The sequence below is a fragment of the Polyodon spathula genome, chromosome 15, assembly GCF_017654505.1.
Source record: "Polyodon spathula isolate WHYD16114869_AA chromosome 15, ASM1765450v1, whole genome shotgun sequence".
NCBI lineage: Eukaryota > Metazoa > Chordata > Actinopteri > Acipenseriformes > Polyodontidae > Polyodon > Polyodon spathula.
In genome coordinates this window covers 26,734,919-26,748,284 of record NC_054548.1, presented here as the reverse complement: position 1 = coordinate 26,748,284, position 13,366 = coordinate 26,734,919, and positions in this window count along the sequence as shown.

The window sequence follows — 13,366 nt, the reverse complement described above, 5'->3', positions numbered from 1 at the left end:
TCTGCCCTTTTAAACGCATAGAGTGTGCGGAAACGCTGGTCCACGACCGAATGGAACGGAACGGAACCGAGGTTCAGAGCGAGACAGTGAGGGAGGGGAACCCTTGGGCAGATCCCTGAATAAGGATAGCTGAGCAGGCTAGGTAGCCGGCAGCATAGGACGGTGATCCGGGTCGCACGGGCAGCGGCGACCGGGATATTGCTGCAGAGTGCAGCACCTTTTCTTTGTAGTTTTGTTACTGTTTTATTTTTCCTGTTTCTTCGATTTTTGTAGTATTGTTTTGAAGCACCTGTGAGTGCGCCTGAACTGTTTGCCCTTGCTTGGTATTCCTGTGGTTCTGTTTACCATAGTTGGTAAGCAAACCACAGACCAACAGCGCCCTCTGCGGGCTAAAGAAACCCAACGCGCCCCTAAAATAAAACTGGGCACCTGTGTGGTGTTTTCAATTACACCTGTCTGTCTCCTGGTCAGTGAATTACCCACACCCCTTCCACAAACTGTTTATAACTTTGTCATTTTTGCCATTCTGGCTATCAAAAACTGTCAGGATATTTAACTCATATATTTAGGAAAAGTCAAAAATTGACACACACATACGACTTACAAAGGAAGAGTAATTAACATTTTAAGTGCAAAATGGGTCACAATGACACGCATGGTGGTTCTAGTGTTAACTTCAATATATTCCTCCCTAAAAAATACAGCAAGAAAAATGTGCACCTTTTGAAAACCATAGTACTTCTAATTACCGCTACCCTTAAATAATAGCAGCCCTTGAATAAACACTGCAGATTTTTTAAGCAATTTAAAATAAACACTGCTGGGTTAATTCAAAGTAATACAGTATTTACTAAGTAACTACTATGTAAAAACACAAGATATTGATAAAGTTAAATGAGGGTAGATACTTATTAGTGGTATGTAAAAACTTAACTGAAGCTTAAAGCGTCAATCAGCCAGTTCACCGATACTGGGTACAGTAACGTACAGTAACTAAAATGTATTGGTCAGACAGAAAACAACATTTATTAATTTAATGTGGTTTTCATTCTAATTTCAGGTTTCCAGGGGAGCAAACAACAACAAAAAGAGATTCAGGAAAGCGGATACTGTACAGTGTGTTTCCATGTTGCATAAAGGGTTAACATATGAACCCTTGAGGCACTTTTTAATAGAGAAAAACTATCAATCGACACATATATGAATAACCTTAAAAAAATTAATTCAACCCAAAAATGACCCTACAGGGAAAGTTATTATTAAAGGGTGAGTAGCAAGGGATGTTTTTCATATTTTCAAATATGTAATTATATTTTTCAAGCCTTGCTGCACCAAGGTCAAGGGCAAAACATAAAACATTCTAACTGAATTATTAAATTTTACAAATACTCATATAAAACAATTTCAGAAATATGGGCTCAGTATTTATGGCAAATGTGATCATTTTCTAGGAATGTGGCACACTATAGGTATACTGTATATACTGTGTACTATTTGTTTTTATTAATAAACAGTATAGCAGTGTACTTACAGTACATTTAAGACAGTTAACATATTATAATTACTATCTTCTTTCAATGTACAATAGATGGGTAAAAGAAGAATGCAAATCCCATACATTGCATCCATAGAATTCAACTGGAAATTATTACATTTTTACAGAGCCGTAGTAAGCAAAGAAAATACAGTTGCAACAGTAGACTTCTTAATCAAATAGTTTTCTATTTGCTTGGGGGGTTCGTGATGCTCTCTCCCTCTATTTGTTCTTGTTTTGTTTTGCCTCCCTCTCGGAGCACTTCTTTTATTTTGCGTTATGTAATTTATGTGGTATATGATGTAACAGGTGAAACACTGTTGAAAATAGAAACTCATTGGCAGGTCTTTTCTAAAATATTTGGTGAGAGGAAAAAACAAACTGTGCTAATAATATTGCAATATATTGCATATATTCTAACAGCTGAACTACCAGTAGCTTAAAATATAATGAGTATGATTGCTCCGTTTAGACCTTTGAATACAGGTTGCCCCCTTGTGTCATTTGTTTATTATTATGTTTTAATGAAATAACTTTTTTTTTTTTTTTTTTTTTAAGTTACATTGAGTTTTTTTCAGGTATTCCTTTAACCTGTCTCTATTCCAATATAAAGAACATGATCATCTTAAAATGTATATATTTAACTGTTGCTTGAGGTGCAATCCCTTATGTAGCATAGTCTCAGTTGCATAACTATCTTTTTATATACTTTGGTCTGTTACATGTGCTCAAGTAGTTAGAGTATTACACTGCACCGACTCTCGTCCTCCCTTATGCCACAGTATGTTGTATGTCTTTTCAAATTTTCTGGCACCCAAATAGCAGAACTGCCTTTTGACCAGAATGTCCCACAGAATGTCAAAAAATATACCAAAGTACATTGATAGGAAATGAAACAACATTTTGCATTTCCAAATACAGGCACTTATAATTTAACCAATGTACATGTACAAGTATTTAGCACAATCGTATACATCCAAGCCTGTTAAACTCCTATTTATTAACAGTAAACATCTTAATTGTATCATTAAAGTAACCTACATTATCTGTGTGTGTGTGTGTATATATATATATATATATATATATATATGCAAATCCAGCATATTAAAAAAGTATTTTTTTTCCTCTCAGGAGTTGATAACGGACTTGCTTCCAGGGTGTCAGCATATTCATGCTGCACATGGTGCTCACTTCCCTGAGGCAGTTTGCAAATATTTAATTAAAAAGGAGAACAAACAAACAAAAAAAAAATAGACCTTCACTTGCTGCTCCCGTTTCTTAGTCACTAGTTTCAGGCTGTTTGCAAAGCCACTTAGGACACTACAGACTGACATAACTTAAAGTATAATGGGTGAACATGCTATTTGTATATGTAATAAGAGGAAGCATAAGAAACAGCACAACAGTTGTAGTGAAAATAGGAAGTTTTTATTTTTTATTAAAACATTTTTAAAAAAATCTCCAAATCCAGGGCCAATAAAAACCGACATTCATAAACTTAGCAAGCTTGTCACACATGCTTTTATATCTACATACTCTTAGCAAGCTCATCACACATGCTTTTATATCTGCATGTGTCCGTCTCTGTGACCACAATATTGTCAGAGTCACTGCTTGGCCCTTGTCCCTGCTTTCCACAACAACAAGACAGTGCTTGAAGTAGGTGTTGTACATTGCTCTAACAATGATGAACTGTCTTGAGGAAACAAAACACAGAAACCATTTTTATCAGTCATTTCTACAATCCGTCATTTGAGTAGAGTTTGTGGAATGTGTGGTTTAGGGTACATACAGTGGCTATCAAAATTATTCACCCCCCCTTGGACTTTTCCACATTTTATTGTGTTATAACATGGAATCAAAATGGATTTAATTAGGAGTTTTTGCCACTGATCAACACAAAAAGGTTCATATTGTCAAAGTGAAAAATAAAATCTACAAATTGTTCTAAATTAATTACAAATACAAAACAGAAAATAATTATTGCATAACTATTCACCCCCTTGAGTCAATATTTGGTAGAGGCACCTTTGGCAACAGTTACAGCCATGAGTCTATTTGGATAACTCTCTTCTAGCTTTGCACATCTGGACACTACAATTTTTGTCCATTCTTCTTTGCAAAATTGCTCAAGCTCTGTCAAGTTGGATGGGGACCTTTGGTGAACAGCAATTTTCAATTCTTTCCACATATTCTCAATTGGATTGAGGTCCGGGCTTTGACTGTGCCACTCCAGGACACTGACCTTTATTTGTTTTTAAGTCACTCCAGTGTGGCTTTGGCTGTATGTTTGGGGTCATTTTCCTGCTGGAAGATGAATCTTCTCCCAAGTCCCAGGTCTCTTGTAGTCTTCAGCAGGTTTTCCTCCAGGATTTCTCTGTACTTTGCTGCATCCATTTTGCCCTCTATCTTCACAAGCTTTCCATGTCCTGACTAGAGAAGCATCCCCATAGCATGTGCTGTGTTAGGCTTGCGCCAAACATAGCGCTTAGCGTTGAGGCCAAAAAGCTCTATTTTGGTCTCATCAGACCATAGGATCTTCTTCCATTTGATCTCAGAGTCTCCCACATGCCTTCTGGCAAACTCTAGCCGAGATTTGATGCAAGTTTTGGTTTTCTTTTTGCCACTCTCATAAAGGTCAGTTTTGTGAAGCATCCGGGCTATTGTTGCTGTATGCACAATGCCTCCCAGCTCAACCGTGAACTAACTCCTAAGAGTTGCCATAGGCCTCTTGGTCACCTCCCTGACTGGTGCCCTTCTCGCCCGGATACTCAGTATTTGAGGATGGCCTGTGCTAGACAGATTCACATATTCTCTCCATTTCTTAATAATGGACTTTAATGTGCTCCGGGGGATATTCAATGCCTTGGAAATGTTTTTATAGCCTACCTCTGATTGGTGCTTTTGAAGAACCTTATTCCGGATTTGCTTTGAATGTTCCCTCGTCTTCATGATATAGTTTTTGTTAGGAATTAATTAAGTTAATTTAGAACAATTTGTAGATTTTATTTTTCACTTTGACATTATGGACTTTTTGTGTTGATCAGTGGCAAAAAACTCCTAATTAAATCAATTTTGATTCCATGTTGTATACAATAAAATGTGGAAAAGTTCAAGGGGGGGTGGGGGGGGGGGCCGGGTGAATACTTTGAGAGCCACTGTAGTTGCATGCATTTGAACAATTTATCAATGGAGTTATTAGCCAAGGCATTAACTGACTCTACATGACTCCCCAAAATGTGCCCTTAATCATATTTCCTTTGCCAAAGCATAATATGTGCAAACTTACATCATGGTTACCTTCAGGCCATCTGGCTACAATATCAAGCATGTCCCATCTGCATCAAGCGCTACATCAATATTCAGTACGATCATTTAATTCCTATAGAAATACTTGTGTTATTCCTCACCGGGTGCTTTGAGAGTGATCAAAGTGCCATCCACAGTTCATTAAATTATCTCTTTGTCTGTGCCAACTGCACCACATGTATAGTAAAGATTGGTCCAGAACCTCTATCTCTGAAGCACACAGCAGATGCACCAAACCATATTATCAAGAATATGTTTCTTGACCAGAATGTATTTGCCTGAGATATCTCCATAGAATTACAGAAGACAACCGTTTGACAAATCCTGTAATACCATAATACCTATGTTATTTAAACGGTAATGTCAGTTTTATTTGATTGTTATTTTTTACATTGTGGTTATTGAGTAAGTAAAATGATTTTATCACCTATGTATGCTCAATTTTTCATCTACTGTAATTATTCATTAGAACCAATAGCACACATACTGCTCATTATATTTATTTGAATATTTGGGGTATTCTACTCCCAGCTAATGGATCCATGCTCCCTTGTGAATAAAGACTTGCCAGTATATATTTTAGAGTTATGCTTCTAGAATATGTATTTACTCATTAAGGTCTGCTTAGTGTGTAGCTCATGGATATTTATCAGCTGTAGAAGACTTAATTTTAAGGACTTTTATTTGATTTGTTTTTATTCGCTTCCAACCAACCATTATTTTGGACATGCATATGCAAAAAAGAATCAGCCAGATTCAAAGACGCACATTTAATCCAGAATAGGTTTAGTCCTGGACTTGCTTATTATCTATTTATCAATTAGAAATGCCAATCAGTAGAGCTGACAAAATCTGAGCAACGGATGTTACCAAGCAATTACTCCTGAGGCAGACCCTACTATAGCCCCAGTGGTTGATGGGCACCAGGCCAGTATTTATCACCGAGGCACAGTGAAGCCAACTATCCCTAGCTGATTTTCATTCCAAGCCCCTTGGCCAATTGGTTCCCACTAAACATGGATGTGTTTATATCCAAAGCAATATACTTCTATTGTAACCACTGGATCCCAGATACAGTTTGCAAATGATGAACTGTATGACAAATATATAAATTTTATTTAATGCTATTGTTTTTGCCAAAAAATTCAGTATACATAACATGTGCAATAAAAAGATAAGAAAACAAATGAATGACAAAAGTGTACTGTAATGATATGTATTAGGATGCAACATTTATGAGGAAAGAAATTACAAACCTGAAGATTATGTTAATTGAATCTGGCTAGGCAAAGGTCAGCATGCAGCTACAATAAACCCAACAATAAACCCACAATCAGATGAGAACTTGAAGTATATGTGAACGTTACTGTAAATCAAGATCAGTACATTAGGTCTATAAACAGAATGCTATCCCTCTTTCTTAATGATAAGACCCGGTACCTTTTTATTTACAGATTAACCCCTGATAATGTCACAAAGTGACATGCTAAACTGCTGCTGATGTTTTTCTTTTTTTTTTTTTTTTTGTATAGATATATATATATATAATTATGGCTGGAATTATTGAAGGTGTGTGTTATGTAACGACTATATTTAATTAGTTTTTTTCTATATTGTTTTGATTTGTGTTGTAGCACAATGTACTGGATGTGTGTGTCACTTCCTTGATTAATCCTTTATTCTATTTTCACGTCCACAATTTGAGTTGAGCAGCAGCAGCAGCAGCAGCATTGCCATTGGTGCCAGCAGACCAGTAAACACCAGCAGGCAGTCTGCATCATTATGAGCCCTATTAGAGGGACATGAGTGAAAGAGAAACACAGGGAGGAGATTGGGATAACAAGATGACCAATCATTACAATAGGCACCAACAGAGAACAAGATCAGAACAACGTAATATCAGGGAGGAGATTGGAATAACAAGACGACCATGGACTATAATAGGCACCTACAGAGAACGAGATCAGAACAGAGTAAAATCGAGAGATCGGGATAACGAGACGACCACGGACTACAAAGGCACCAACAGAGAACGAAATCAGAACAGAGTAATATCAGGAAGGAGATTGGGATAATGAGACAATCATGGACTACAATAGGCACCAACAGAGATAGTGGTCAATTTCCAGGTGGGTGGAGTGAAGGTTCCAAGCCAGGGGGTTGTCATTGTGAGTGATGATTGTTTGGGCTCATAACAAACAATCTTGGGAATGAATGGGAGCCAAACTTGTTGGGAATATTTCTTTTTACAAAGAAACTGCTAATGGTCATTCTATCTCCCAGTCTTTTCCTATTGAAAAAGCATGGAACACTGCCTTTGCTGTCTGTCAGAGGATTCAAACTATACCGGAGGTTGGTCATACAAGTACTGTACGCTTAGCATCTAGGTGCCCTGTTAATGTCCCAGCATGGAGAGAACAGATGGTGTGGGCTAGAGTGGTGGATGACTATAAAGGAGCTGAATACTGTGCCCTGATGGAAATGACAGGCGAGTAGAAGTGGCAAGGTCAGTGAGTATAGTTTGTTGAGGACGAGTTCTGCTTTGTCTGAGGAACTCAAATGCTTACCCCATAACGGTGCATCGATTTCAGAAGTCGGCTACAGTCTCCATGATTGACCCTGAAGATGTGAGGGGGGAACAAGATCTAACCCAAGCCGAGGTAGGCCCAGGCCTTGTTGAAGTTGGGGTAGTTATCTTAGCTAGCAGAGAGCCGGTGGGAAGTGGGAGTGCCTGGACCAATTGTTCCTACAGGGAAAAGGACTTACTCCGGAGCAACAAGAGCAGTGGCAGGAGTTCCTGAGCTGATGACAGTGGGGTGTTTGCGACCTATGAGGAGGACTATGGATGGACTGGGGCTGTACAACACCAGATCCCTATGGGATGCAAGCCGCCTAGCCGAGAGAGGTATAGAGCTATTCCCCCTACACTGTATAAAGAGATCAGGACCCTCCTACAAGATATGTTGGATGCAGGGGTGGTTTGGGAAAGCTGTAGTCCGTGGGTCACACCAATAATCCTAGTTCAGAAGAAAGATGGCAGCTGGTGGTTCTGTGTAGACTTCCGGAAGCTGAATGGGGGTTATAAAGATGCCCACCCACTCCCATGGATGAGACGACACTGACCAGCTTGACACAAGCACAACGGTACTCGACACTGGATATAGCTAGCGGCTACTGGCAGGTGGAGGTTGATCCCAGGGACAGGAAAAAGACAGCCTTCACCACACCATTTGGGTTTTACGAGTTTGAAAGCATGCCCTTTGGGCTGTGCAATACCCCAGCTACTTTCCAAAGGCTTATGCATCGCTCTTTAGTGGAACAGGTTGATGAGTGGGTACTGATATACCTGGATGATATAATTGTCTATTCCCCTGATTTCACAGCTCACCTGAACCACCTGGAGACTGTATTTGAAATGCTGTGTAAGTATAGCCTGAAACTTCAACCTGGTAAGTGCAGTTGTTCCAACACCAGTTCAAGTTTTTTGGACACGTAGTCAGCAGAAGAGGAGTAGCTACAGACCCAGAGAAGTTGAAGGTGCTGCACAGCTGGGAAGCCCCAAAGACCATTACGCAGGTATGATCATTCTTGGGATTTGTGGTTATTGAAGGTGGTTTATTGAAGGGTTCGCAAAGATTGCCCAACCCTTGAATCGACCGCTGGTAGGCACTGGCCATCGCAGAGGATGGAAGTCCTCGACAGTTGACTGGACAGAAGACTGTAAGAGGGCATTCCAGCAGCTGAAACGAGAGTTGCTCCAGGCACCGAATTTAGCTGCAGATTTCACTGCCCTGTATACAGATGCTAGCAACGGGTGGCTAGGAGCAGTATTGGCACAAGAATAAGAGAGGGTGGAACGAGTAATTGTTTATGCCAGCCGGAGTCAGCATCCGGCCGAACAAAATGATTCTAACTATAGTTCATTCAAACTCAAACTACTGGAGCTAAAATGGGCAGTAGCGGACAAGTTTAAGGATTACTTGTGGGGAAAAGTTTTTTTGTGGTGTACACTGACAATAACCCTTTGGTGCAATTTCAAACTGCAAAACTAGGGTCAGTAGAGCAGAGGTGGGAGGCTCAACTGGCAAACTTCCAATTTGACATTAAATGTAGACCTGGCCATGAAAATATGAATGCTGATGTTTTATCCTGAATGTCTTGGAGGCAGGAGGCCGAACCACCACCAAGTGACGATGCCCAAGTGCCGGACCTGCTCTTTGGCCAGGCAGAGGTAGCTGGCTTGATCACCGAGGAGGCTGTGGCCCAAGTCTGGGGCTGGAACCCAGACCTCTGGAGGGGACTTCAAGATGAGGATCCCGCCCTGAAAGTAGTGAAAAACTACCTCCAGAGAGGCCATGCCCCCACTGGTATGGGGAGGAAGAAGGACTGCTACTGCTGTAAAAGTGCTGCGGCATTAGGACCAGTTGGAAATCAGGGAGGGTATGTTATGCCGGAAGACACAAGACCCTGGAACAGGTGAGACACATTTTCAAGTTCTTGTCCCCCAACAGAATGCTAAACAGTGGTGGGAGGTGTACCATGATCAAGCTGGTCACCAAGGGCAAGAGAAGACCTTGTCCATTTAAAAATAATAAAAAAAACTTTTTACTGGTCTGGAATGGACAAAGATTCCAGCCAGTGGTTAACGACCTGATCACGCTGTCACCTGAGGGAATATATATATATATATATATATATATATATATATATATATATATATATTATGTGGATTTGATAAGATCTCGAATTTCGTCACGTCAGACATACTCCTGGCTAAGGCACCGATTCGTGGGGTGTTTCACGATGTGACGACGACTGCAAAAAGAAAAAAAAACATTTTTGTAAATAATATATCATATATATTATATAACATAACCTATATAATTATATATATATGATATATCATATATATATGGGTATTGAATTATTGAAATTCCCCCAGCTGCATACAGAATGTCAGATGCCAACTTGCTCTCGAACCACTGGACCCAAGACTTGATTCTACTCGGAAGACCTGGTTAAATTGCTAGTGCTGTAATTAGAGCTGAGAGATACAGGGTTTTAGTGGGGTGTGCAAAATTTGTATGGGTTGGGAACGCATTGGGTATACTGGCCTACTTAGTTTAAAGTCTAGGACAGTACTAAATTGTGGGAAGCAAGTGTTTATGCATCCTGGCTGCCTGTGTATCCCAGATGGTGGCACTAGAGATTTGAATAATTTTAACCTAGCTCTGTGATGTGAACTTTCTTTGAATTTTTGTTAAAAGTGTGAAAGCCCTCTTATTTATTCTCTGTTTTTATCTGTTCAAGAACATTGCAATACATGTTTTAATTTCATTGGTTGGTCTGTCCATCCTTATTCTGGCTGGTGGTGGATCTTAGTGGTGTGGCTACCCTACAGAGATACCTTTGAACCTGTGTAAGTCTATAATAGGGTTATTCTACTTATGCCTAGAGGCAACAAAGGTGTCTAATTAGTCAGTTTGTAAGGGTGACTCCCATGCTTGCGTAGTCGGTCTACAATTGCATACGTACTTTACTTTTACAACCAATTGCTCCCCCCCCCCCCCCCCCCCCCCCCCTCACTCGCCATAATAACATCTCCCTGTACTTTAATAGCCCCCCCCCCCCCCCCCCCCCCCCCCCCCCCTCCGCCCCCCCCCCCCCCCCCCAAGTGGGTGCATTGTGGAAAAAAGAAAGCATTGAGGAAAACCCTGCTAAGTAAATCATATAAAATGAACCATATTGAAAAGAAACAGAGTGGCCTAACTGCAGCAATAACATAATTGCATGTCAATTATATTCTTAAACTGCCAATCCTTTGAAAACTATGAATTAAAAAATGATGAAAGCACACCAAGCTGTGAGAATGGCTTGTGATTTTCTTTATAGCTATTGTACAGACTGTTATGCAAAAAAAAAAAAAAAAAATGAAGGCGGATGCACAACAATACCACTGAGTCTGCATGAAATCAGGATAATTTACATTTTTTCAGCTAACATGCACTACACTAGTTGCAGTCTTTTGAAAGAAAGATAAAAAAAAACTACAGATTCCTTATCCTAAAGATTCTCAAAGCCAATAAAATGTCAAATGCTCACAATTTGAGTGGCATTGCATGAACTTCTACATAAAAGGACTAAAAGTGGAATGATCGGGTCTTCTTACAACCTTTACAGTGGACAAATTTTCTGAAACCTCAGTCAGGGACCAATTACAATGCAAGTCTTTGAAACCCGGACTCTCCATCCTCGCTGTTCCACTTCAGCAGCTAGTTGAGCTGCCAAAGTTTTTTCCTCTCATACTCCTCACCCACAGCATCCTCCCATGGCAGTGTTAACTCTAACAGATGAACAGGTTGTGCTGATCCAGACCACAAGACAGTATCTGGTCGAAGGTTAATGTTGGCAATCTCAGTTGGAAAAATAAGCCATTGACCAAGATCTGCCACCGTTTTCCAGTCTCTAGCAGCTTCCATTTGTCCTGGGAGAGGCTTGGTTTTAATACCTTTTATTGGTGGTTGCCATCCTGGATGGAGGAGTACTGTCTTTTGTGTGTAATGCTTTGATGGAACTGGTGGCAACTTATTTGTCAGGTTACGCTTGTCTTCCAATGCTAAGGCCAAACATCGCAGCACCTGGTCATGGTGCCAAGTAAACCATCCTTGGCTAAGACCCACCTTACACGTTACATGCCTTAATGTTGCAGGTGATGAACACAAAGGACATGAAGGATCCTGAGGCTTAGGTTCTGTGGTGATAGAAGAATATGTTGATCTGATGAAGAAACCGATCCTGCTCTGTTCCATTGTCCATAGGTCTTGCCAGCCGATCTTGCGTTGTTCCACACTTTCCCATATCATCCAATATCCCTGCTTGGCCTGAGAAATGGGACTTTACACACCTCCTCCTCCTCCTGCTTGCACCTCGTTGACTACCAGCTTCCTCTGTTGAGCTGGGGTTGCCTTGTGCCATGTAGGAGGAGTTGATGGAGAATGCTGCATTGAGATTAAAAGCATACAATACTTGATTAACGGTTTTTGACTGTGCCAAGTTCAAAACAAACACTAAAAAACAAAATCCAATTTGAGATTTTTAAATATACCTAGTTATGTTACTATTTGCAATTATCTTTTAAGAAGCACTCTGTGTATGTTTGGAGTATAAATTAGTTTAAAATCCAAATTTTTATTATTTTATATTGTTGTGAATTTGGTGCTATTTATTTATTCGCATTAAAACATTATGGAACAGTAATACATGCTCTTCATGTTATGTTGTTCCATATTGGAAGGTTCCAGAGTTTCTATTTAGCTGGTCTTATGTTGTGTCTGTCTATTGATTTTGACGGGTTCCAGAAACTCTGTAGTTATTTAGTTCAGGGAAAGATTTGTTTTTTCCAATAATTACAAATATCTTGTCACAATTTCTACTACATCTGTTATCAACATTGTTTTTTCCAATAATTACAAAATGCTAAATAGTTCATGTCAAATAGTGCAAAATTAAACAAACATGTACTTCTAATTCAAATTTTACAGATAAATGTAACTGCTTTTTCTAGTATTTACTGTTCAGACTTGTGTATAAAGTAATTACTTGGCCACCTGCTGTTGGGGAATAAACACGTTTTTGGAAACTATAGGTCCTTCCAATTGGCAAAGCCAAATAATAACATGGGGTATTTGACCTTAGTATCCTAAAGTAATTTTCAGCTATTGTAATTTCCCGCTATGTCAAAAGGGACACTTTGTAAACATGTTAAAGAACAGCTTTATAAAAATCAATCACTCATGTCATTTCAGAATCCAACCGAAATTCATTGTAGGTAGTGTCACTATGGGTTTACTATGGATAATATTAATTCATTCTAGGTAGTGTCACTATGGGTTTACTATGGATAATATTAATTCATTCTAGGTAGTGTCACTATGGGTTTACTATGGATAATATTAATTCATTCTAGGTAGTGTCACTATGGGTTTACTATGGATAATATTAATTCATTCTAGGTAGTGTCACTATGGGTTTACTATGGATAATATTAATTCATTCTAGGTAGTGTCACTATGGGTTTACTATGGATAATATTAATTCATTCTAGGTAGTGTCACTATGGGTTTACTATGGATAATATTAATTCATTCTAGGTAGTGTCACTATGGGTTTACTATGGATAATATTAATTCATTCTAGGTAGTGTCACTATGGGTTTACTATGGATAATATTAATTCATTCTAGGTAGTGTCACTATGGGTTTACTATGGATAATATTAATTCATTCTAGGTAGTGTCACTATGGGTTTACTATGGATAATATTAATTCATTCTAGGTAGTGTCACTATGGGTTTACTATGGATAATATTAATTCATTCTAGGTAGTGTCACTATGGGTTTACTATGGATAATATTAATTCATTCTAGGTAGTGTCACTATGGGTTTACTATGGATAATATTAATTCATTCTAGGTAGTGTCACTATGGGTTTACTATGGATAATATTAATTCAAAAGGGACATT